We start from the raw sequence: 25450 nt of genomic DNA on the forward strand, positions 1-25450 counted from the left end.
AATATGATTCATATGAATTGTTATATACATTCCAATATAACAAATACTAATACCTGAAATTGCCTTGCTTAATATTTGACATACAAAGTGCTGCGTATAAATTTTACCTATTTAAATGCTATTATGAAAAGGTCTGCCTTATTTATTTTAGTTAAATGAAGATAAAATTAAAAACTCTAAAACCAACTCTATCTTTTGAAGAATGACAATAAAAGCAAAAGCCAACAAAAGATCTGTTACTAACATAGTCAAATAATTTGAACTTAATGCAAATAAAAAGCAGGGAAAATGCTCCATTTCAAATGATAGGAAAAGTGAATTAACTTGAGATACTCTTAGGTGACCCGTAATCTGAATAGTATTAATTGGAAGCATTTTAAAGATCATAGGGCTATTATTTCTAGTTTCAGTGGTAGCTACATATGGAAAATGGCTGCAGATATTCACAATACAAAAATAGTTCGTTGCTAAATTCGAAATTCTGTTAATGTCACAAACAGTGGGATGTGAAACACAAATGAATTGTGATGACAGTTGAGTCCCAAGCTGCCTATTTTTTTTCCCTCAGAGCTGCCCATATTTGGCTTTATATTTTCTCCGGTCCTGATTTAACCCATCAATATTTGTGTTTTCTGAAGCTAGCACTACCTTGGAGCAGACCACTTTTAAGGACTTTATTCCTAAATGCATCTGGTTCCTAGGAATTTTGCTCTCACTGCTTTTCTTCTACTGATAGGTACTCTTGAATCTTTCTTTATGTCTTACCTTAGAGTCAGAGTTTCAATCACTTTTTAACCTACAGGCTTCTAGGGCTTGGGATTGTTCTTTACTCCATCTCTCTGGAGTAAAGTGTCTTTCCATTTTTCTTCATCTGCAGGACATATTTCTTCTCCATGTTGCTTTGACTTCCTGTTATCCTGATAACCTACATTCATTTCCTACTATAGGTTGTTTTTTTGTAAAAAACTTGTTTTTCTAAATGTCACTCTTATCCTCTTTGGTGGAAGATCTTTATGATCCTAGATTTGGGGAACAAAACTAGATACACTATTTTATGAACTGAATAAAGCTCCCTTTTAAATACAGCAATTTGATATAGCCATAAGCTAGTTTGACTTTGGGAAAATGTCATTTTAAAATATCTCTAAAATGCATTGCTAAAGTGACCAAATTATTTTGGCTTAATGGATTTTGTAGCTTGGACACCAAACCTACCTCACAGAGCAACAGTCGGGTGAAATATATTTTATCTGCGTTTTACTCCAGACAGTGATTTGGCTATCATTTATTGAGTGACCTCTCTGCACCAAGAATTTTACATATAATTCTTAAAACAATCCTGTGAGATAGCTACCATTATCTTCACTTAATAGATTAGAAAATTTTGATCTAGAGAGGTTAAATAACTTGTTAAGGGGTGGAAGTGGGATACACACCCAAGGTTCTAAGACTCTAAATCTCATCTTTCCTCCTTTACCACATTCTTATGCCTGGTTATGTATTTACATTTTGGTAATGGGAAAGAAGTTTGTAGTATAATTTAATCGGAGGCATAGCCAATTTCCTCAAAGCAAACAAAGTAATGATGAGATTTCACTGTTATCCTTTTTATAGAAATATGAGCTTCAGGTTGTGGATTCACTGATCTCCAGAAGGCTGAAGCACATGAATGTAGGTAACTTTCTTTACTGCTCCCTTTGGTTTCAAGAGACAGGTTATTATTAGTTCTGAATAAACTGGAGCTTAAAGTGGGTGGTTCATAGAACAGGGATTTCAGGTTTACCCTCAAAAGTCTCCTGTGACTTCTCCTAGTTATTTTCTCCAAAATTGAAATCTGATGATTTTTCTCAGCAAATGTATTCTGTAGATATTTTCTCCCACCAAATTTCTGAAGAATTGTTATTAGTAGTACTAGTATTAGTACCTTTATAAAGTAAACACATAATGTACTTTTAATACATTCATCATCAATCTATATGTTTATCTTATGAGGCACTAGTACTATTTTGCTTTTATATAGCACTTCATGGTTTACAGTTTGGAAAATACATACCAAAGAGATAGCACTTAGTAGGACATTGCCTTTTTCTCAGGTTCATTTCAAGTGGAGATATATAATTTAGCTAGAGTTTGGACATACAGTAAAGCAGTGGTAGGACTACCCTCCTGCCAAGATTGAGAATCTTTACTTTCCAGATTAATACTTAGTATTTGCCCTTGAGCAGTTGGACCATTGAATTTGCCAGTTTGCAATCCAAATCCTAAGACCTTGCTTTGAGCAAGGACTTGAGTGTTAGTGTAGATAGGCTTAGTTTATCTCTTTGCCACAACCACTGAACTTCATTTGGGTCAAAACCTCCAAGAGAAACTCTGGAAATTTCACTAGCATTTAGAGTGAAATTTTAGCTTAAAAACAGAAAAAAAAAACAAAAAACAGTAGCAAGAGCCCTGGAACCATCTTTCTTCAAATATTCCCCAGAGAAGAAAAATATAAAAGCCTTATTGTATGATGCTAAGTTTTGGTTTATACATCATGAGTGCTTTTCTTAGGCAGCAAGCTCACCCTTCTTCCACTCACAATGAATGTTCAATGTCCTTCTCTCAAATTCTGGATATTGCCAATTTTGATATATGTCTTCACTATTATTTAATACTCTAAATTTAAAATAGATGTTTCATTCTTACACTTTTTGAAAATTCAGGAGGCTTTATTTATCAAAAATTACTGTAAAACTCAGCCCCAAATCTTGTTTTTTAAAAAATAAATATTGCCACTTTTTACAAATCTGAATACCATAGGCTATGTTTGCCCTTCTTCTTTATCCCATAGTTCAGCTTTTATTCTTCTCTGTACAGCATAGAGTCCAGGAAATATAAGTGAAAATGAACAGTTCCAGAAGGTTAGCGTAGGAAAATTTCCTATTCCTGGTTATATTCAAAATGAACTTCCTGTCATGTTGTTTCTAACCTATAATGTATCATTTTCAGAAATGTATTATAATATTACATAAATATTAAGATACATTCCCAGATATTTGTTATCAAAAATATGGAGGAAAATTCCACACATAAATGTTCCAACTCCTTGCCCTACCCCAGATGAATTTTGGACATGAGAAAATTTCTTTCCAACGGTGGGATGTTGTGTTGTGCTTGATTAATTTTAACATTTGCATCTCTTGGTGCTCATATTTGTGAAGAATATTAAAGTCTTATGACTTCTTTTTCCTTTTAACTGCACATGGTTCAATCTAATAAATTTTAAATACAGAATCAATATCGTTATAATCCCAATCATACCACATTTAAAAGCAATGTTCTAGACTGTGTTTCTCTGCCAGCATGACTCCACAAAGAAAGTGAAAGCAAACAAAACTTTCCTTAAAACCGAGTAAAATGTGACTTGCAAAAACTGTTTTAAAACGTGATTTCAACAGTGAAGAACAACCAGTTTCTCAAATACCATGGTAGCCATTTCAAGCTGTAGAGTGGACAGTATACAGGGAAAATCAATAAAGGGAAAAAAATCTCTGTCACATATGAAACCTAAAAATAACAATAAAGACCAATTCCCTCTCTATTCATCTATTATTGCATTCCACTAAAAGGTGCTGAAAAAAATCAGCCAACTTCTACTAAAATGAAGTGTCCAGGCAAGCAAGTCTGTAAATAATTAAAAGAATAGAGTAGAAGAGAGGAAATGGTTTGGGAAGAGTGGGGATGAGGAAGAGATCAAGCACTTAAAATGTTGAATGTACCAGAACCAGAAAACAGGTAGAGGAAGAACTTGTTCTTCAAAAGAAGATACTTTCCATTCTTCATAGCAACACAGACTTGATAGTCTGATAATAGAAGCCCTTTGGGTAGGACCAGTGGGAAGAACACAGTCTTCACAAAGCCTTCACTAAATGTTCAGTTGCCCAGTGCAATCTGATCGACATGTCCTTGTTTCTAGAATTGAGTAAAACAAATCAGCATGAACAACATATGGTTTAATAATTAACTTTTAGAACAAGGGACAGGGAGATGCTTTTATGCCCAATCCCAGTGTTTATTTATCACTAAAGTCTGTTCTGAGACCATTTGCAGCTTTCCAGAGAGTCTGACTTTGGCTTAATTAACTCTTTGTTCTGGAGTCTCCATTAATACTTGTGAATCTTTGTGATAAAACATCTTCTAGAATCCAAAGTATTATTATTAATTTCATTATTACTATTAATATTATTATTATTCCTTTCTAATGTTGGAAATTCTCTGTCCATTTCCTTATTCCAGAAATAAGTGTAAATTTTGTGAATACACAGAGATGGTTTTTCTGAAAAAGTTTGTGTTTTCTTCCAAGTTGAAAATTTGTGATATTTGAAATATCTGGATTTTTTAATGACCAGAGACAGAAAAGATCCTAGAGACAGAAAGGTCCGCAAAGGAAGAGGACAAAGGGAGGGAAAGAATTGTGTATTGAGGCTGATTCAATCGTCAGTGCTCTATTGTTTGGCTAGTGGTCTTTTTATTAAGATCTCTGCTATCTCAGAATTCTAATCAGACTCTCCCTCTGTAACTAAGAGACTCTCCAACTTTTAGCATTTTCTCTAGCTCCTCAAGAGTAACCATGGACTAGGCTTTGGTATACCTTAATGAATGGGCATTGGGTTATGAGCAAGTACTAAGGAAAAAAATAAGAAAATTAAAGGCAAATTCACGATAAGCACTGAGATCATGCAACTGTTGGAAGTATCTGGTATGGAATTTCTGTTAGCAATATAGCTAAGGTAAACAGTAACAGTAATAACAATAAAAAAAAAACCCATACTTCTAACTCCCCTCTCCCTGTTTTCATTTAAAAACAACTACCATCATAAAAATAGCCCAGGAAAGAGAAAGAGCTCATGTCTGTATTTTTGGTGTATGACCATATATCTTCATTGTAGTTCCACAGAGGCCACACATTAACAGAGTTATTCGTCCCTGATGTTTCTCAGAGATCATCTTTGTGTATGTCTCCATAGCTGTTATGATAGTGTTACTATTTTCTCTTCTTCATTTTCTCCTTTTATTTGGGCTCTTTTTTTTTTCTTGTGAAAGAGGCTCTTTCTCTAGCCTCTTTAGATACATTCACCATTTCACTAGGACAGATGGGTCCTTCTATATGATGCCTTTTAAAGCGATAAGATAGTAAGAATAGATTTTGAACAATATTTTACCAGCACTGTTGAAAAATTAGCAACTGTATATTCTATATACACACAGAGAAGCTGCATAAAATGCAAATTCTATTCATGTCTGATCTCTTCTGCATTTATATAGTGACTATTGCTGTAGCATCAAAGCACTTTATCCTATTTCCTCTTATTATTATTTACCACCTGATCATTTCAAAGTGCTTTTTACAATCAGAGAATTTCATTAACAACCCATTCCCTTGCTCTTTGTTTTTCTGCACCCTTGCATGTAAAGCTATCAAGCTTCTTAGTAGCTATATCAGATAAATTACAGTGAAAAGATAGAATGCTGCTGACAGGAGGATAGAGGAAAAAAAATATTCCAAAACATCTTCTGAAATCCCTTTTATGTTTTATAGCATCCAAATAATAGTATTGTAGAAGTATGCATGTATATACATACATATATATATGTACATGTGTGTGTGTGTATATATATATATATACATATATATATATATTTGTTTCAGTGAAAACTCAACCACTAGATACTTTCATTTCTGATGGTTTCCACCATTGCAATAATCAGAAATGTGACATGACCAAGGGGAGTACTTGTCTGTACTTCACACATACAGAAGTCTGGGCACTTGCACTTTCTCACTGTAGAAAGCTTGTGATTTCTTATTGCTTCTTGAGCTGCCTTTAGCACAGAATTATAGAAGTCAATCCATTTTAAAATCCAAAAAGCTACTGTTATACTTTTTTAAGCTGAGAGATAGAGACGTGTTTATAAAAAGGTTCATTGTGATTATAGATGAAAGTGCGTGGTTGGTACTTTAACAGTTTGATTGAATTAAAATCAAGTTCATTCTGGGGTTTCCTTCTCAGCTCTACTCCTTGCTTTCTCTTTGACTCTAAGCTAATTGCATAACCTCTGGTTGACTTGTGCCTCATCTACACATTCAAAGTGAAATTCAGAAATGAGGTTATTAATCTAACTAATGTACACTGTAATATTATTTCTCTGTTTCTGCTAGAGAATTTGAGATTTCTGACTTAAGCAGATAGCAATAAAAACTAACACAACATCCTTTTGCCCTTAGAGAGCAACTCTATAAAGTAGACGGACTTCCCAGGTGGTGCTAATGGTAAAGAACCCACCTGCCAATGCAGGAGATGTAAGAGATGCAGGTTTGATCCTTGAGTGGAAAAATTCCCTGGAGGAGGACATGGCAGCCCACTCCAGTATTCTTGCCTGGAGAATCCCATGGATAGAGGAGCCTGGAGGGCTACAGTCCATAGAATCGCAAAGAGTCGGACATGACTAAAGCAACTTAGCACACACACACGCAGAGATGAAGTAGATACATCAGAATCACCTGGAAATGACCTGAATCACATGGACCGCTTGTTAAAAATGCAAAGTGCTAGGCCCTACTCTCAGGGTTTCTGATTCTGAGTCTAGCGGTAGGGACTGATAATTTGCATTTCTAACAAGTTCCCAAGTGATGCTGGTGGGGCCCACACTTTTAAAATCACTTCACTAAGGGCGATGTAGCTTCAGTACAGAAAAGGAAACTGATTGTAGCCTCAACTCATGGCAGTAAAGTGGCAGAGTACAGACAGAAACCTAAGACTTCTGACTTGAAATCTCACTTGGTTACAACATACATTTCCTCTTTACTTCTACTACTTCTTTGTTTGGAATGGCTTTTGGTTGCGTTGAATCCTGTGTGAAATAGCATTGTAAGGGACTATTCGGCCATTGGGTTTTCCCTTTGGGTCTAGTAGCTACTCATTAGATTTGTGAAAGAAAAGGAGGAGGACTTTCCAAATTTTATAATTAGTTTTGGTATGAAGGGCTTTTAAGGCCAGCTTTATACTTCCCTTTTGGAGATGAGAGTGATAAGTTAGGGTCTTTGTGTTCACTCGTCATAGCCTGTAAACAGATATGAACGGGTGTCTCTTTGATTGGACTTGTGATCATATTCTGCTGTAACAATGCTTTTTAAAAACTTTCACATATATATCACTTTTCCAATAGTCTTGATGAAGGAACATAGCAAGGAGTATGTAGTGGGGCTGGGGGAAAGCAACTGCAAAGAGACTGAGCATGGTACAGTGGTTTACAATCCAGGCTGCATGTTATAATCACCCAGGAGAGCTTGGAAATGAACACGCATGTTTGGGTCCCATGCCCAAGAAATTCTGGTTAGTTGTTCTGGGTGTAGGGTCTGAGTATCTGTAGATTTTAAAAACTTCCCAGTTGATTCCAGTGAGCAGTCTGGGTTAAGAACTACTGGCCTAGTGGTTAAGAGCCTGGATTTTGAAATCAAACAGATCTAGTTCATATATTGGCTCTTCTATTTAGTTACTGTGCAACTTGAATAAGTTACTTATTCTCTGTCAGCTTTAGCTTTTTCATCGGTATAATGCAAATTATTATAGTTGCCTTGTCAGATATTTGTGAGAGTTAAATGAGATGATGCATTTAAATATTTGACATAGTTCTAGGCTTGTGGTACAAGTATATTATATGTTTGCTGCTTTTGTTATATTTCAGTTTGGCTTCCTTGTTGATAAAGTGAGGAGGCACTTTAGTTTATGAAAGAAAAGGCAGGTATCTTGGGAGTCTCTGTGGATGCTTGGTTGTCACCTTATCCACAGTATCCTGCTCAGTTCCGTCTTGCCTTTTCACTTCCAAAACATGCATATTTTGTTAGGTGCTGTCTTTGAAAGACATATTTACCAACTATTTATTACTATATTTTACCAACTATCACTACTCTGCCCTTGTTTTCCATCAAGATTGAGAACTTGTTGAACAAATTGAGATGAACTTGATGAGAACTTGATAGAAAAAATTCACTGAAATTCCCATATAGGATAATGGAAGTGTGGTGCATGGTTGACATATAAGTTTAAAAAACAATGGCAAAGCTTTATAAACCTACAAAACTAATATGGCGCTACAGCTGATTGCTATTTTCCTGCCATCACTCACTCTCAGATTTCATTCATTGGTAGCTTTCATTGCAGAGAAAGAAGGATGCACAGATCCCACTGCTTGAAGATTGTGCCATCTTGTTGGTTGTGGTGATTTAGTCACTAAGTCATGTCCGACTGTTGCGACCCCAGAGACTGTAGCCCCCCAGGCTCCTCTGTCCTTGGAATATTGCAGAGAAGAGTACTGGAGTGGGTTGCCATTTCCTTCTCGAGGGGATCTTCCCAACCCGGGGATAGAACCTGAGTCTCCTATCTCCTGCACTGCAGGTTGTCTCCTGCATTGCAGATGGATTCTTTACCAACTCAACCACCAGGGAAGTCCCTATGCCATCTTGTTATTACCTTTCTTTTCCTGGATTTCCTCCTGTAAGTCTTAAAGAAGCTCTAGTACACAAATGAGTAGTAAGAATTTCTGAGAGCGATCATGGTTCTCTTAAACAATTTTTGCTTATCTCTATCTATGTTTACTAGGTTATATTTTGTATCACCAATTTTAAAAACTAGATCCTTGTATCTCTCTTCAAGTATACAAATTATGTTTTTGGATAGGCAGAGAGGAATTATTTGACTGTCCAATAAAAGTACAGATGGTTCCATTTTCCTTGACTCATCTCACAGCACACATTAGTCAGGTCACATGCCTATTTGGGAATTTTTGTAGCACTAGGTCACTTGCTTAGCTTTGGTGCAAATAAAAGACTATTTGCCTGGCTTTTAAGTTTGTGGATCTTACACTGTGCCTGGCATGGAGATAGGAAGGACATTTTTTTTCCATTAAGCTTTTTCACTGTGTTTTGAAAGGAAAAGTTGAAACAGAGTCCCTACTGAGATTTTTAACATGTTCCATGGTGGTAACCATAGGAAATAGGGAAACAGAAAATTTTTGGACAGAAGGGAGCCAAGGAGTCCACCTCAGCCTGTCCTCAACTCTCAGATACCAGTTGGACTCTACAATATTATTTTTATCTAGGTATACATCCATTGCTTTGTGTTTCTATAGCTTGCTATCTGATAGAAGGGAAACATTGCTACCAATCATCACTAAAAAGGTTGCTCTCTGTACTTAGGTCCCTCTTCTGGACAAATCAATGGAAACATTCATTTAGATTTTAATAACGCTAAATCATGAAAGTTTTTATTTGGAAAAATAAATTTTGATGTTTAAAGAAATTCTCATAGGGTGTTACAATAGAGCCTATGTAAACTTCAGTTTTAGAGGACAGTACTTGTTTCACACAAAGATATATAAACATAGAATAATGAAATTTTTCTTCATTATACTCAGGGTGCTTAAATTCAGACAAGGAGGCACCTTCCTCCATGTTTACATACCCATCACCTACTCTTCTCTTCCTCTGGCTGCCCCCCAGCCCTAACCTCTGGAGATCAAAAATACTGAAATCAAATCCACCTCCTATTTCTGAAAGGTTCTCTAATGCTATTTAAGTAAAGTGTTTAATAGACAGGTCTACTGGCACTCTTCCTAAAAACTTAAATATGAAGACTTTTAAGGGGGGAGGTGTATTTTTCAAATAATCTGATCTGATAGAACCCTATTGAAAATTCACCAGTTTGTTAATGTTATTCTTATGGTAATACCTTCTAGTTCCTTTCATTATATGGCAGTTATTATGAATGAGTTTCTAAACTTCACTTCCCATGGTTACATTCAAATAGTATAGCTAACCAAGTAGTAGTCACGGCTATTAGCAATTTTTTGATACATAACAGCAGTTATTTTTTCTTTCTCATATCTACAGTAGTCAGTCAGTCAGTTCAGTTGCTCAGTCATGTCTGACTCTTTGCGACCCCATGGACTGCAGCACTCCAGGCTTCCATGTCCATCACCAACTCCCAGAGCTTACTCAAACTCATGTCCATCGAGTCAGTGATGCCATCCAATCATCTTATCCTCTGTCATCCCCTTCTCCTCCTGCCTTCAGTCTTTCTCAGCATCAGGGTCTTTTCAGTGAGTCAGCTCTTCTCATCAGGTGGCCAAAGTATTGGAGTTTCAACTTCAGCATCAATCCTTCCAGTGAATATGCAGGACTGATTTCCTTTAGTACCATCTACAGTAGTACCAAACCTTAAAATGAATTATGAAAATTCAAAATGATAAACTTTTTAAAATGTATCTATTACCAGGTCAGAAATAGTACCTCACAAGAATGGCACCTTAGCATCGTTATTATTGCCATTTTAAATTGGACCACCTAGAATGCATAATCCTATAACTAACACAGTAAAATTGGGTTTTCTGTCATCCATTTCAGAAAGATAAATACCAGGTACATTCTAGTATAGATGAAAATATCTCAAAGATACAGACCCCTTAAAATGGGCATATTCCTTAAAGTCTGGGAAAGGTTTGCTCAGGAAAAAGGTTGAAAGGCAATGTGGTATAATGTTTGAATACCTATGCTTTCATTCATACTTTGCCACTTAATGAGTCAATCTTAGTTAAAGGATTTAACCTCCTGGTGCATTGGTTCCCTCATCTGCCTCAAAATCGACCTCCTATATTTTAATAATGATCAAAATAGTTAGTGTCAAAAAGTTATTTTGAAATATTCAACGTTACACATAAATATAGTCTGTTAATCATCAAGTTTTAAGTGGGGATTGGGATGAACTATTGGGGAAAAGATCCTCTTTCAAATGTTGGAGGTTAATTGAATGATGTCAAAGACTGGAAGTCTGCACAGGTTGACAACAAAGGCAGAGTCAGAGATAAAGGGTTGGCTTAAGTAGGGCAGTCACAGAGTAGACTGTGGTTTTTAAATTAATAGAAGAAATTTGAGACACTGGAATCTTTGAGGAAGCATATTGCTTGATCACATGTGTTGTATCTTGTGAATTCTCTGATGTTCAACACAAATGATGAATTGAAAGCGCATGTCTAACAGTGAGGAGCTCTGGTGACATACAGGGGTTTGCCCTAAGACTATTCTCAAACTTAAATCTACCTCAGGAGCTGGCTTCAAGTGCAGATTCGAGAGCCACATCCCTACAGATCCTGATTCCACTGTAATTCTTGGGTGAGCCTGTAATTCTTCATTGAGATCAGCCTTGGTGATTTGGTTGCTGATGTCATTGAGACCACACTCTGAATTTTCTGTCACAACCATTCAGTGCCCTAGCCTTCACATCGTATAGTTTCTGGTTAGGGGCAGAACTGAAGGGGTTATTTATGCTCCATAAAGCCCTACAGACAGAGCTTTTTATTTGTGTCAATGGAAATTCCATATCTATGAAATTTTCTGTTTGTTCCTATTAAATTTGCATGTTTTAGCATTTAGGAAAGAATACAAATAGATCTGTTTGGTCAGAATTTTTACTTAATTTGCACTTTAGCATCTATCAAAATAGGGAGTCTTTCACAAATTTTGTTTTTCTTTTGTCCTCTTCCTGTGCTTGCGCCCAGCTGTCTTCACAAAACTAAAATGAATTTTAAGACATAAATGAACAATTCCATTCAATATATTTATCCTACATTGTCATATGAGGCACTGGTGCCATCTGATCTAACCTATCCAAAATCCTTGAGTCCACAGGGTAAGCAAGAAACATCCCCATTACTAAGAAATTTTTGTCGTATGAAAGAAAATCTCTCCATCTTATTTCACATATTCAATTCCCTTGTCATTTTACATTATAAATAAATAACAAACCAATTTGGCACATGCCCACCGATTAAAAATAAAAGTTGTCAGAGTGAGAGGGAAAAGACAAAAATATGAATTATTAATTATAATATTAAGCAGCACAAAAAAGCATAATATAAAATGATATCACCTAAAAAGAGATTTTATCAAAATGAAAATGAGACAATGATATAATCTTTATCATATACTTTGCATTGTTGCCATTTTTAGCCAAAAATATATTTACTATATCTAGTGCATTTATATAAAATTTGATAAAAAGATACTTTAATTGTGGCAAAATAAAGAAGTTATTTATAAAACAGCATGAAAAGAAAAGCTTGATTTTAAAGTTACAGATTAAATTATGTTATTGACCTGGTGATGATATTCACTATTATATTATTTTCCAAATGTCCACTACTGGAAAATGCAAAAACACTAAACTAAAAGGAACAGTGATTTTTTTTTTAAGATAATTTTCAAAGTTTACATAGTTCATGTTGGAATGAGAATGAATATGATTTTTTTTCCTAAGTGGAGATTTCAAATGAAAATTCATGAATAAAGGTTTATAACTAAATACAGGTTTTCAGGCTTTCCTGGTGGCTCAGTCAGTAAAGAATCCACCCACAATGCAGGAGACTTGGGTTCCATTCGCTGAGTCAGGAAGATCCCCTGGAGGAGGAAATGGTAGACCACGCCAGTATTTTTGCCTGGCAAATCCTATGGACAGAGGAGCCTGGCAGGTTACTGCCCATGGGATCACAAAGGTTGGACAGGACTGAGCAACTAAGCATGCACAGCAAGCAAACAAAGCAAAATGGACTGTAACACAGACAGAATGGATGAGTTTCAGAGATACATTGTGCAAAAGAAGCTGGAGTTAGCAGAGTGGAGCAATTTCTTCTCAAGAACAGAAGATATCAGGCTTTAATGAAAATATTTCCTACTATGTCTCCCTAAATCACAGTTAACCTCAGCATTTGTGCTTAATGAGTTTTCTTTTCCTAAGTAGGCTAGCCTTTTCTTTTTAGTAATTTAAAGGCTTATTTCTGATAAAGTTCCACTTGTTTCATGAAATGTCTTAAAAATTTCCTTTGGAAACAGAGGCAATTCTGAAAGAATTCCCCATGTTTGGAGTAATCTCACAGGAGTTATCAGCATAGATTCTGAGGAAAAAATTCTTTGTTTGCTATGCCCATGAATTCCTGTGTATAGCAAGTTTGGTTCTGTTTGGTAGCATTTTTATTTTAACACTAGAGACAGCTTCCTTGACTTGTGTTAAATTTGCTTGTCTCATCTCAGTTGGTTTTGTTCATCTTGTCTCAATAGTTTATTCTCTCAGGCATAATGTTATATACTACCATCTCAATTTCCTTGGCAATGTCTTTGTTTTTAGTTTTTAACTGAATTTCGTGTTCATGGATGTTGAGTGGCAGCTCTGTATCCAGGTACAAGGCAAAAAGCCATATGTCTGCATGCCGAATGAACTATGTGTTTTTGTGTTGCCTACATAAAATATTTTTCAAACAATTAAATCCTCAGAGCCATATTTAATAAAAGCTTTTGTATCACAGAATACCTTGCCGCAATGCCTGCCAACATGGGTTCTAATTTTAGTTTATCTTGTCCATGAACATCTAACTTGGGCTCTTAAAACGATATCATCCTCATTGTGGTTGCTGTTATTACCAAACATTTCTTAAACATCCTATGTATATTGGTATACACAAAAATATTGTCCCCTCATTGCAGGTTATACCATAAAGAAATAAAATACAGTAAAAAATTCCATGTGTCTTATTTCTCATTCTATTCTCATTAGTAATTCCCATTTGATCAGAGAACATCAGTCCTTCCCATGTTACTCTCTTGTCCAAATATTCATCCAGAAGTGACTTTTCTGGCTTTTGTAGTCTTCAGTGGCTGTTCATTAAGTTTACACTTTCCTTGTAAATCATGTAAGTTTCATGGCCTTCCATTGTTTTTTTTTATTCTTTTGTTTCTTTGGGGCTCACTGGTTCCCACCATGTACAGCCATTTCACAGCTGCTATGATCAGCTGCTCTTCCTTAGCGTGATTTATTTTTAATAATATTCTTTTTCGCCCAATTGTGATAACCATTCATCTCAATATATTGCTCATAATGTTTAGCTCTTTCTTGAGTTTTACTTTTTGAACCATTGAACAGGAATGAGAAAATAACACAGACAGTGACAGAAAAGCTAATACAGAACTACCAAAATGAACCCCCACAATCCCATGTGATAACTCACATGGAGCTGAAGAGATCTTATTCATAGAACATTCTAGAAGCAAAGAAAAACTCTAAATATAAAAAATTAACCAGAAGAAAACAACTGGCTTTTAGATGTTTATCAATTTTGATTATTACAGTTAATAATATTTATTAGAGCTTTTTATGCAGTAGGCAATGTGCTAAGTAACTTTCGTTCATTATTATTAAAAATTCAATGTATTTTTGTATGAGAAATGGACTACTGTATGGTGTCAAGAAAATCATTATATACAGTTAAGTAGTTGCATATAGTAATAGGGTTTTTGTTTTCTGATTTTTGTTGTTTTTTTTAAAACAGCCTGCCTTCCAATTTCAGGGTCTTAATGTGCGGCTATGTAAAACCTAGTTAACCTTATTGTACACATTTGACTTGTAACAACACATTGGTCTTTTAAAAATGTATATAATACACTTAAATTTGCATGTCTTTATTATGACAATTGTAAATTGACACAAGTATATAATTTTTTAATTTACATTTTAATTAAATATTTAACTGCTTAATCATCTCTTCTTAAACTTGAGGACATGAAGCAGTGTGTTTTAAAACCACTAATTTGGTTCAAATTTTTAGGAAGTAACCATATTCCCTCTCTTTGTTCCTCTATTATTTAAGGACAATTTGATCATTTGAGGATGGTTTATTTGGGGGGGGGGTTGGTTTATTTAAATTATTTCTTCAACTGGAGGTTAAACTCCTGAAGAACAAGAATCTTGTTTTTGTCTTTTGTTTTGTTCTCTCCACCAGAGAGAGATGTATATCATTTATACATTGTACATAGACATAGGATTTGTCCACAGTCATGTAGTTACCATCTATGTACACCAGAGAATTCAGAAAGGGACCCAAATCTCGGTCTCAGTCCTCTTCCCATTTCTACTCAGGCTTCTACTTCTACTTCTTCATGATGATAGCAAAAAGCAATCCAGTGAATTGTCTGGACTTCCAGTTTTCAAAGTTTCTAAGACATGGCTATGAGTTGATAAACTGTGGCTTTCAGAGGGTGGAGCTTTGAAAGAATAAGATGAGTATAGTAGTAGAACAAAGTTCAGCATATAACTTTCCCATGAACTTGAGCAAAAGGACAGAGGAAGACAGGGCTTAGAGGTAGAGGGGGGCTGGAAATGGGTAGGCAAATGCTAGGGTAGAAGAAAGAACTGTTTATATGGTAGAAGCAGAGTAATGTTGGTACCATTAGCCTTCTCTAGAAAGCTTTGAGGTGTACAAGAGTGACCACAAATCAGAATTAACTGTCTGGACCACAAATGAAAAATCAAATTAAACGAGAAAATGTGGTATAAGCTGTGATACCAACCAAATATCAGAGGCAGAACTAAAAAGCCTGTGTAGAACCCAGAATACTCTGCTGTTTTCCAACCTTCCATCATGTTTTAGGCATCCAGGTAGGCTGAACCTAATGGAACCACCTATTATGAAAACCAACCCTTATTAAGACTACTACTTGAACCAGTGAGGAAACAAGCAAATACAGTATGTTCTGAATCCACAGATCTGAAACTAAGTCTCTGTTTTTATAATTGGGTAACTTTTCCTACTAATGTATTTGAAAGAACCATTTTTATAATATATGTGTTTATATAAAACCAATAAAAAGTCTTGTGTGTGTTAGAACATTTTGCTTTTATATCTGGTAGACCATTTACTTTACCTCCTCTGCAGTGTCATTTGGAACATTTATTTTATATTCTCTTTTTCATTCCTGTTGGAGCATTTATGTATGATTTGTTTGTTACTTTTATCAGTTGATCTTGCCCTCCCCATATGCTCATGTCTGACTGGCCTAGTTTTCCACATTCAGCATGTGATCTCTAGCCCTTCTTAAATATTAATTAGTGTAATTGAATTCCCTCCAGTATTTCTAACCTCAGGCACCTGAATCTCAGTGTTTTTATTAGAACTGATTTGTGCATTTAAAGTCCAACCTGCCTCCCCGTCTCCCATCCCCCAAACAACTTTTTTTGATTAGGTAAAGGTCAAGGTACATGCCTGCCTTGGAGAGAGTCTTCATGGGAAAATAAATGAATCGTATATCACAACATCTCGCAGTTTAAGACTGAAAAATACAAAGCTGTCTTGAATCTTTGGCAAAAGAAATCAACCAGAATGAATAGGAAAAGGATACAATCTTATCCAGGTTCACAGCCAGAAGTGAAAAACAGAAGTTAGGCAGAGCCATACACAGAGGCGAGCACAAAGCCTCCACTGATCACAGCCCCTTCTCCTCTGCCAGCACAACCAGGCCCAAGGCAGCCCCCTAAGTACTCTCTACTCTTCTGGTTTACAGATACATATCTGACCAGCAGACTATCTCTAGGTGTCATTATGATTACACTTATGTGTGTGTGTTAGTCGCTCAGTCGTGTCTGACTCTTTGCGACCCCATGGACTGTAGCCAGCTAGGCTCCTCTGTCCATGGGATTCTCCACGCAAGAATACTAGAGTGGGTTGCCATTCTCTTCACCAGGCGATCTTCCTGACCCAAGGATCAAACCCAGGTCTCCTGCATTGCAGGCAGATTCTTTACTGTCTGAGCCACCAGGGAAGCTCATGATTATACATAGAGACTCTATTCCTTGGGAAGACACAGAAAAAAGGATAAACAGAGAACCCTAGAAATAGGGCTAGAGAGCTGTAGGCTAAAGAAAGGGTTTATTAATAAAATCAGTTACTGCCATTCATATCTGAGGAGAAGAGAAAAATATTAGGCAACTAGAGATATAAAAAATGTTCTAATTTTTAGAAAGTATAAGAAGGCAGTTTATACTTACAAACAGCTTGTTGTCAGTCCTGAGAAAGAGCCCCGAATGGATTATTAAAACAATAAAGCATAGAGCCATGGTTTATGATCCCCAGAAAAAATGGTGCTTGCTAGAAACCAGAATGGCTCCAATGAAATCATGCCTAGAATATATGATCTATCTCACCTGGGTTAGATGTACAGATATATTAGTAACTAATCTAAGTACAGATAAATTAGTAACTGGTTGAATGTCCACATTATTAGGTACAAACAAATGGCTCAATGTCAAAGTGGAAGGAAATCTATGGCATATTGCAGGAATATTCTAAACCTCATCTTCACCACCATTTTTGTTTCAATAATTTGGATAAAAACATTTTTAACAGAATTGCACATGACATGAATCCAAATACATAAAAAAGTTGTTAAATGATGTAATCAAGTTCCCAAAACATCTTGAAAGACTGGAATGATGTGCTACATCTAATTAGATGAAATGTTTTAGATGGATAGATAAGGATTTTGTCTTTACATTTCTAAAAGACTACTCATGGATGATATAGACAAGATATAACTTAACAATCCGGTATAAGAAATATGAATAAACAGCAACATCTTCAAGAGTAAGTGACCAGGATGGTAGAGAAATGAAACAAATGATATGAGGAATGGTCAACAGAACTGAGCCTGTTTGAAAAGTTAGGACTGTTACAAAGAAGATAAATTATATAGTTTTCTGTGACTTCAAGTAGAACACAAGCCAGTGATGAAACATACAATAATAAAATATTCGGGTCAATATAAAAACTAACTTTTTAACACTCTTATGTGCTCAAAGGTAGAAAATAGACAAGGAGGAAAAAAACATTGGTCTAAAGGAGAGATCTATCTATGTTTAATCTTGGTTATTCCACATACTGTTTCTGTGTCACTTGAGACACTTCTCAACTCTCCCATAATCTGTTTCTGTACCAGTCAAATGTAGTCACTGTAGTGTTAGTCACCCAGTCATTTCTCATTCTTTGTGACCCCATGGACCCCATAGGCCACCAAGCTCCTCTGTCCATGGGATCCTCCAGGCAAAAATACTGGAGTGGGTTGCCATTTCCTTCTCCAAGGGAACTTCCTGACCTAGGGATCAAACTCATGTCTCCTGCACTGCAGGCAGATTCTTTACTGTCTGAGCCATCAGGGAAGCTAAAATAAATTTAATCAATTCCTAGCTTGCAGGTTGTTGTGAAAACCTTAGTGCCTATATTAGTTTTCTAGAACTGCCATAACAAAATATCACAGAATAGGTGGCTTAACCAACAGAAGTTATTTCCCAGTTTTGGGGGCTGGAAGTCCGATATCAAGGTGTCAGCAGTATTGTTTTCTCATGAGGCCTCTCTCCTCGGCCTGCAGCTGACTTTCTTCTTAGTGTCTCCTCATATGGCCTTTGCTCTATGTATACTCATCCCTTTTGTCTCTTTCTCTTTTCCTAAGGGCAACAGTGCTATTGGATTAGAACCACACTCTTATGACTTTATTTATGGTGTCAGTTTCAGGTGTGCAGCAAAGTGAAAATGTATACAAATACATATGTCCACTCTTTTTTTTACTTCCCTGTGGCTCAGTTATGAAGAACTTGCCTGCCAATGCAGGAGATGTGGGTTTGATCCCTGGGTTGGGCATTTCCCTTATAAAAGAAAATGGCAACCCACTCCAGCATTCTTGCCTGGGAAATCCCATGGAAAGAGGAGCTGGTGGGCTACAGTCCATAGGGTCACAAAAGAGTTGGACATGATTTATTGACTAAACAATAACAACTCCTTTAAAGGCCCTATTTCCAAATATAGTCACACTGAAGGTTAGGACTTCAACATATGAATGGAGGAGGAAGGGAATGTATTCAGTTTCCAACAGTCCCTAATATCCACGATTATTAATTCCCTAATATAAAGGTGTTTAAGCATAGACATATGCTTTACATGAATATTTATAGGCTATTCAAGCCTTAGACATATGATTGTAATCTATAATTTTAATGAAATCCAATATGAATATGAAGGCAGGAGGAGAAGGAGATGACCTAGGATGAAATGGTTGGATGGCATCACTGACTCAATGGACATGAGTTTGAGCAAACTCTGGGAGATGGTGAAGGACAGGGAAGCCTGTTGTGCTGCAGTCCATGGGGTCTCAGAGTTGGACACGACTTAGTAACTGAACTGAACTGAACATGAATGTTCTGTCATTATTAAAATAAACCCCCCAGTATAGCAGCAACTCTGAAATTCTGGAATTCTCTGAAAATGCTCAGTAGCAGCAAGGTAATTGTTCAGTACATACAGCAATCTTCTTTCAATAAATGTCTTCCTTACTAAAATATTCAATCTAATTTCACAAACACTTACTTATATCCTAAACTCCCTTAACCCCTGCAGCCCAAATTCCCAATATGCCTTCTCGGTGAAAACTTTGTTTAAAATAAAAAATTTAAAAAGGTATTATCAAAAGGTTTCAAAATCTGAATCTATAGCTTTGAGACAAAATAAGGAATGGATGATTTATTTTGTTAATACACATTCTACTGTTATTCATTTTTAGTATGCATATGTATTGGTCACTTATTTAGATAAGAGTAGTTTAAAGTTGAGCCTATGCCAGAATCTAACCTCTGAGAATGGTTGGTCTTTTGGTTTCTTGTAATGAGTATTTTGTTGGAAATGAGACTATGCTGTCTCTTGTGTTTGGGGGTAGGTGGATTTTAAAAGTCAGTATTGTAAGCCAATGAAATAATGCATTCTCTCTTCTTTCCTCTTGTCATACTAGATATTATAAAGGTGTACATTTTCTCAAGTAACATGTACCTTTTTCATCAGACTAACTAAAAATACACAAAACCCCTAAAACTAGTAGTGGTTATGCTATTTGGCAATTGAACAAGCTTCCTCTTGAGAAGGCCAGTTACTGTAACTAGATATTTATAACTGAGAATTAAGTCTAGGGTTTGGTGGAAGAGCAGGGTATCTTGAACTAGGTTATATACATTCAAGTCCTAGCTCTGCTATTTATAATCTTAGACAGGTATCAGACTCTCTGAGCCTATTTCATGTTATGTAAAACTCTATATGTAGGATTTCTTTTCAAGTCTAAATGAAGTTTGACCCAATGTAGATATTTAGTTAAGATTAATTTATTTCCTTCTTCTCTGATCCTTTATTCTCTCATCTTCTGATAGGTATAATATTAATATTTTCCCCTACTTACATATCCCACAGGATTGTTGAGACAATCAAATAATATGATGTTTGTGAAAGTGCTTTATACACTGTAAAACACTATACAAATGCTATTTCTTTCTTCTTATGAGTGGATGGGGATGCTTAACTAGAAATGGAATTGGGACCAGACAGGAATTATTGTTGATACTGTTTCCTAAGAGACGTTATAGGCCTCAGTTGTTGTCTGTTTAAATTGCCTGAACTGATCTGTAAAATGAAGATCCTTAACAACAGGTATTAAAGTTTATTGTCTATTTTTCTGTAGTATTTTCCAGGGAGCATAAGAAAGATTTTTTCCCCCTCTGTATTATTGGGCTGCTGTCTGTTCTTGAAAATACTGAGACAAATTCTTATCTTTTGTAACTATGGGGATCTGGGCCCATGGTGCTTACTATCATTATTTCTGTTGTACTTGTGGTAATTGTTGTTATTATTATTAATTATACTTTGTAATTATATAGCTTATTTTAAGAAAAGATAAATAGCTAGGGAATAAACAAGCATCTCTAATTGAGAGATTTTTGGAATTTCAAACATTTTAGTTCCATTTTTTACTTTTTTTTCACAAAGACTTCTACATGAATCTTAAAACACAACACTTTTTTTTTTGTCTGTCATTGAAAATAAAGTACTAACTTGTGATAGTGTGCCCTTGGAGCCACACATAGAAAATAGAGTCTCACAGAGCATTATATTTTCTCTTTCTGCCTTTTAAAATATATCTTACAGTATAGCCTCTGCATTGTAAAGTTTGTTTTGGAGAAAGATTTTGAAGCAGGAGATGGAGGTGTTTAAGCAGTGACCCAGACCTAAGCTGAGAGTTCTTGTTCCCCTTGCTCATTCCTGAGTACCTATTGAAGAAAGGAACAAGGTAAATGAAGGAAAACTGAAAACGGTTTGTGGATGATTATGGGGCAGGCAGTTAAGTATAAAATGTTTGGCACAGATTAATAGAGGTTCTTTGTAATAAAAAGTCAACCCGCTTTCTCCAATCTCTTGGCTTTATTATTTTCAATTCTTCAACATCCTTAATACTGATTAAGTCTTTTTTAAGTTTCCAGGCTGGTTCGCCTGGGGTCCTTTGGATCAGGGGCCCCTCATTATCACAGTTAAGGACTTGGGCTTGTTTTAAGAGAGTTAAGGACTTGAACTTGATTAAGAGATTTGGGAGTCAAAGTAAGCATTTTTTTTTTTTCTTAAGTAATCACCATATAGTTTTTTCTATGACTTGGCATAAAAGTGAGGATGAAATTGTACAGGAACTAAAGAGGGCTATTCAGTTATTGAATTATTTATTATTTTAAGGAAAATCCTCCTCTCTCCAACTCTGTCTTAGCATCTTCTAAAGCCATGGTTCACAGTGACCAGCAGCATTAACATCACCAGGAAAACATTATAACACAAACTCTTGGGTCTCACCCCGGTCTACTAAATCTTAAACCTCAAGGTAGAGTACAGCAACTTGTATTTGAACAAGCCCTCCAGGTGACTCTGATGTTACTACAATGTGAGAACCACTGTTCTAAAGAGATACTGAATTACACTGGGAAAATATTTGAGCAATTAAAAATTCTACCAAAAAGTCAAAGTGACTTTTAAAAATTAGAACCTTCTTTTGTTTTATCCCAAGTTAACTTTCAGTTTTTTCCTAAACTATTAAACAGTCCCTAAGGTGGCTCTCGGAGAAGGCAATGGCACCCCACTCCAGTACTCTTGCCTGGAAAATCCCATGGACGGAGGAGCCTGGTAGGCTGCAGTCCATGGGGTCGCAAAGAGTTGGACACGACTGAGCGACTTCACTTTCACTTTTCACTTTTCACTTTCATGCATTGGAGAAGGAAATGGCAACCCACTCCAGTATTCTTGCCTGGAGAATCCCAGGGACGGCAGAGCCTGGTGGGCTGCCGTCTATGGGGTCACACAGAGTCAGACACGACTGAAGCGACTTAGCAGCAGCAGCAAGGTGGCTCTAGTGATAAATAACCCATCTGCCAATGCAGAAGACCAGGTGATATGGGTTCAATCCCTGGGTCAGGAAGATCCCCTGGAGGAGGACATGGCAATCCCCTCCAGTATTTTTGCCTGGAGAATCCCATGGATGGTGGAACCTGGCTAGCCACAGTCCATGAGGTTGCAAAGAGTTGGACACAACTGAAGCAACTCCTCTGACCTGCAGCTCATATCAAGAACCACACCTCCCCGCCCAGTCTAAAATGGTCTTTGTCCCTCTGTCTAGCCAAATCTTATCCATTCAAATATCTAACTCAAAATCATTCCAATCATGTCAACATTCTCTCAATCTGAGGTTTCTATAGCTCTCCGTGTCTCTGTCATTCATTTCAGTCTTAGCTGTGACAGATCTCATCTAATAAATTGTCAACTATTACAATAAACAACAGCTTACACTTATTCAGGACTCACTATGGTCACCTCAACCCTCTCAAAGAAATACTGTGCTGAGTTTCTGAGATCTTAAGTAGCCTACCCCAGCTCACATATTATTAAAAAGACTTGCTCTTGACCACTCAGCTATATTGTCCTGTAAGGTTAATAAACTTTTCTCAACTGGTATGTTTTTTCTCCCAGCTTAACTATATGCTCAGTTGTAGTTGAAGACCATAATTTTCTTGTTGTCTTATATAGTAACTTTTAGAATATAGATGATGTGTATCTGTTAGCATATTATATTACAAACTAAACCTAGTTCTGGCATTTGTCTCACTGTCTTTCCTTAGGAAAATCTTGAAAATGAAAATGTTTTAAGTTTCTCCTTAGATCCAGAACAGTCTCCAGTAATAGGTTGGATATCTTCATTTTAGCAGACTAATTTATCAACTGCATTTAAAGTATTCAACTTACAATTGTCCAGTGATTTTCATCAATTTTAATTAAGGCATTTCAGAAACACTTTATTTTATGAAGCATTAAAGAAGGAAATAGCTACTTTTGTTTATTTAGATAATTTACCAATTTTCAGAAAGTTATTTTATTGCTTTATAAAAGAAAAAAGATGTGTTGATAATGAATCTGACCCATGACTATATACTTACATATACCTAGTGGTGATGAAAAAAACTGAAGATATTATGAGTGGCTAAACGATAATTATTCAGAAAGTATATTTAATTGAAGATAAAATAGACTTTTTAGATGGAGCGTAATCATACTCTATGAAAATGTTACATTTGTGCATAACTCAAATTCATCTGACTGAATTTTGACCTAAGGAACAGAAAACATGATTTCTTCCAAGTCAGGCTGCACTGTGGTTTTGGGGGGGGGAATAAATATTTGACTAATTTCTATTCCTTTATAACTGTTTTACCCAAATGAGCATCCTCTACCCTAACTCAGAATCACCTAGATGGTTGCTAAAATGCATAGTCATCCCTAAATACAGTATCAGAATCTTTGGGATTGAAGTCCAACAGATTATATTTTTAACAATCATTTCAGGTGATGCTTATGCAAAAATAAATGAATAAATAATTGAACACCATTCCTATTAGGACTTACTCTTTTTTCCCCTAGTGGATCATATCTCCCAGATAACTGATCTGTGAATCACAAACTGACAGAAGCTCAGTGACAACCTTTAGTAAATGCTGCATTTATAGTTCAACAGATACTTAGTTCTGATACTTTGGTTTGCCAGGCACTCTTACCTAAATTAGTCAGTGTAAAACCCAGATAGCTCTGTGAGATAAGATTCTTAGCCCCATTTTTAGAGATGTGATAATTGAGACTTAGAGAAGTTAATATTTTTCTGAAGGCCAACCAACTGATAACTGGATTCAGTTGAGTCCAGAATGAGTGTTCTTAAACTCTAAAACAAGGCAGAGCCAGAAGTTGAAATCAGAGCTTTTCAGTCCTGCCTTTTTCTAAAAAGAAGCTGAGGAGTAAAAGTATTAAAGTAGATTACAGCTAATTCCAAGTTTGTGTCCAAACTCATAGATTTTATGATGTTAGTCAAGAGTCATCTTAAATTATATGGTTGGTAGCTATGGAATTATCCTGTGATGAGCTCAGTCAATAAATCATTGCTTTTAATGTTATCAGATGGATCAATGGAAGCATTGTTGACATAAACCTGTCTGTTTTATAGTCTGCCTTGTCTTCCATAGCTCTTGAAAGACCTGATATGTATTTTCTATGCAAATGTTACTAGAATAAACATTTTTATAATTTTATTAAGAAAATTATTTTCACAACAGTATCAGCCTTCATTTCCCTTAACAATGACTTGTTTTGATAAGTCTTTTGCAAATACTGCTGATGTGCTATTTAGCTAACGCAATAGTTCTCAACCCTGGAAGCACTTTCAAATCACCTGTGAACTTTTAAAAAATATACAGATGCTTGGGCCTAACCCCACAAATACTGAAGCATCAGGTCTGGAGTGGGGGCTAGATCGCTGTTTGTTTACAAAGCCTCACAGGTGTTTCTACAGGGATTTAAGGTTGAGAATCACTGATCTAACTCATTAGATTATGAAGAATTTGGGAACATCATATACATTAAAAGAGCAATTGAAGGAAGCAAAATCCCCTCATAAATTCTACATGGGCAAATCCTTTGAAATCAAAGGGGACCCTGTGAGCAACTTGAGAGGCTGTTACTTGGGCCATCCAAATATTCAAATCTGAGCCTCACAAAAAGAAAAGGCAGGAAATAAGCAGCCATTAGAGCATGGAGCTAAGTGGAATTATGGGAACTCATTTGTAAAATGCTGTGGGGTTTAGAAGGACCTGTTCTTTTCAGTAGAGATTTTTGTAATAGAAAACAGAGTAATGGAAATGCCAGCATATTTGAATTTATCTGCATTTCCTTCAGATAAAAATAAAAGGAAAGGGTATAACCTTGCAAATGTATCTTGATCTGATATTATTTTTGTCAGTTAGACAGATATGAGGCCACCAGTCAGCTCGGCTGAGGGCTAGCTATCAAATCAGAGCTCACTCTTCAAATCCCAGCACTAATCGAGATGATAAAGAGCTACCTTTAGATTAATCCTGCCCTGGACTTCAGACGAAAGATACTGCAGTTTAATTATGGAGTGAAATTCACTTTGTCTGATCTGCCTGTCTTTGCTGTAATGTCATAATATAATCAGCATCACCTCCATCTGAAACACGGGGCTGTGAAGTCCAAGGACCTGTGTGATTGGAAGAAATAAAATGATGCTCAAACAACAACCAGCCGTAGTGCAGTAATTATTCAAGCCTTGTTTTCATCTGTATGTCATTCTCCCATTGGATTGTCATGACAGCAACTGAGAAAAAGATGGAAGAGACCATGATCGAAAAGG

The 25450-nt window shown here is 36.1% G+C and overlaps 1 protein-coding gene across 30 annotated transcripts in view; it reads left to right on the forward strand.

The window, feature by feature from the left end:
* Positions 1-25450, forward strand: part of ZBTB20 (zinc finger and BTB domain containing 20) — an 848937-nt gene that overhangs the window by 420095 nt on the left and 403392 nt on the right. For 2 of the 30 annotated variants that reach the window (XM_043874096.1, XM_043874113.1), the window contains one exon: positions 1615-1671. The exons of 27 other annotated variants lie outside the window; for them this stretch is intronic. The gene's annotated coding sequence lies outside the window, so the exon portion shown is untranslated. Of the gene's footprint in view, positions 1-1614; positions 1672-25450 lie in introns of those variants that run through there. One more of the 30 variants, XM_043874105.1, reaches the window with a different exon arrangement.

Source organism: Cervus elaphus, chromosome 19 (assembly GCF_910594005.1).
Source record: "Cervus elaphus chromosome 19, mCerEla1.1, whole genome shotgun sequence".
NCBI lineage: Eukaryota > Metazoa > Chordata > Mammalia > Artiodactyla > Cervidae > Cervus > Cervus elaphus.